This window comes from Egretta garzetta, unplaced genomic scaffold (genome assembly GCF_000687185.1).
Source record: "Egretta garzetta isolate BGI_Z169 unplaced genomic scaffold, ASM68718v1 scaffold214, whole genome shotgun sequence".
Taxonomy (NCBI): Eukaryota; Metazoa; Chordata; class Aves; order Pelecaniformes; family Ardeidae; genus Egretta; species Egretta garzetta.
Window position 1 is genome coordinate 419,483 of NW_009259491.1, and position 2,257 is coordinate 421,739.

The 2,257-nt window shown below is 50.3% G+C and overlaps 1 protein-coding gene across 1 annotated transcript in view; it reads right to left on the minus strand.

Annotated features, from left to right (window-relative positions):
• OSER1 (oxidative stress responsive serine rich 1) overlaps nucleotides 1-893 on the minus strand; it is a 7,358-nt gene extending 6,465 nt beyond the window's left edge. Inside the window, exon 1 of the mRNA XM_009637319.2 lies at nucleotides 759-893. The gene's annotated coding sequence lies outside the window, so the exon portion shown is untranslated. The remainder of the gene's footprint in view (nucleotides 1-758) is intronic.
• Between the last annotated feature and the right edge of the window lie 1,364 nt (nucleotides 894-2,257).

Below are 2,257 nucleotides of genomic sequence, written 5' to 3' on the forward strand. Positions count from 1 at the left end.
TTCTTGGCCATCTGGGCACACTGCTGGCTCATATTCAGCCAGCTGTCGACCAGCACCCCCAGGTCTTTTTCCACCAGGCAGCTTTCCAGCCACTCTTCCCCAAGCCTGTAGCATTGCCTGGGGTTGTTGTGACCAAAGTGCAGGACCCAGCACTTGGCCTTGTTGAACCTCATACAGTTGGCCTGGGCCCATGGATCCAGCCTGTCCAGGTCCCTCTGCAGAGCCCTTCATTAATGATCTGGATGATGGGGCAGAGCATATCTGCAACAAATTTGCTGATGACACCAAACTGGGATGAGTGGCTGATAGACCAAAGGGACCTCGAAAGGCAGGAGAAAGGGGCTGACAGGAACCTCATGAACTTCAACGAGAGGAAGTGCAAAGCCCTGACCCTGGGGAGGAACAAGCCATTGTGCCAGCACAGCTTTGCAGAAAAGGCCCTCAGGGTCCTGGTAGACAGACATGAGCCAGCAACGCACCCTCATGGAAAAGGGACTAGCAGCATCCTGGGCTGCAGGTCAAGGGACCCGATCCTTCCCTCTATTCAGCACTGGTGAGGCCACAGCTGGAGTGCCGTGTCCAGTGCTGGGCTCCCCACTATGAGAGAGATGCTGACATGCTGGAGAATGCAACAAAGGGCCACTAAGACAATGAAGGGACTGGAGCATCTCTCCTATGAGGAAACACTGAGAGAGCTGGGACTGTTCAGCCAAGAGAAGAGAAGGCTCAGGAGGGATCTCATCAATGCGTATAAATACCTGAAGGGTGGGTACGAAGAGGACAGAGCCAGACTCTTCTCAGTGGTGCCCAGTGACAGGACTGGAGGCCACGGGCATGCACGGAAACACAGGAGGTACTGTCTGAGCAGAAGGAAACACTTCTTTGCTGTGAGGGTGACTGAGCACCAGCACAGGCTGTGGAGTCTCCCTCCTCGGAGATATTCCAAAGCTGTCTGGACATGGCCCTGGGCAACTGGCTCGGGGGGACCCTGCTCGAGCAGGGGGGTTGGACCTCCAGGGATCCCTGCCAACCTCAACCATTCTGTGATTCTGCATCTTCCTGAAGCTCTAAGAATCCATTACGAAGGTAACTATCCAAACCCAGCTAATGGTAACAGCTCCTGTAACAAAGCCACGCTTACACGGAGCACTAACTCTACCTAATAATACAGGAATAATGCCTACATTAGCACTACTTTTACCAACTGAGCTCTGGAGTTTTTGGTGCAGGGAAAAGAAAAGGCCTGAGTGAAGAGAGAGGAGTAATGGGAACCTCTGTGGCTCGGTTACTTATGTGGATACGGAGCGGTAATTTCTGTTCCCTCACAACCTCATTCCCCTTGGAGGTGGCAGCTCTCCCCGCTGTTGTTCCGGCTGCTCGCTCTGCTATGATTTCATCTGGACACCCTGTATTGCAGACAACTGTGACACATGCAGAAGGATAATGCGTCATAACAACTGCAAGGCACACGTTGCCCAGTGAGTCAGACAGCAAGCAAACACGAGAGAAGGAAGCTAACGCCGAGACTGACACCGCGATGCTCATCTGAGCAAGTTATTATTGTATATACTCACTCAGCTAAATACTGCTGCTCTGGAGAAACATATGGTCCCTACTGCAGTAAGGCTTTTCCTTGGCTCAGAAAGAAGATCCTTTAAAATAAAAAAATTCAGCCTACAACTTTTTTAATACCAAAGCTCTGTATTATGTAACCTTAGCAAGAAGTTGAGAGTAAAAAATCTTTAAATCACTGCACGTCATTCAAAACGTACTACCCGTTTTGGACTGAACGTTTTACCATGCTGCCCTTCATCACTGACACAGTAAAACCTCAAAACGATGCAGAATTTATTCAGATAAAACCCCACTCACTCTGTGAAATTAAGATTAAGCTTAAGCATTTTAGACGCACTAGCCAGCTAGTGCTGGTCAAGAAGAAATGAATTACTGTGAAAAACAACCAAAGTTTAACGTTGTGTCAAACAACACATTGAAATTCACATTCTCTATGTCCTAGGAAAATACATGTCCATCCTGTCCCATTTTATTTTCAGCTGTTTCCCAGCAACACAGGACTATGAACCTAGCTCAGTGCCCCGCAAGACATGCACCACTACTCGTAAAGACGGCAGAACGCGCAAACACATCGTTTGGTTTGAGAGACGGGCGCGAAAGGGGAGAAGAGCTCCCAGGCTCAGGGCCAAGGCCGCGGCAGGAGAGGAGCGGCAGGGGCAAGGGCAGCAGCGGCAGGGGCCGC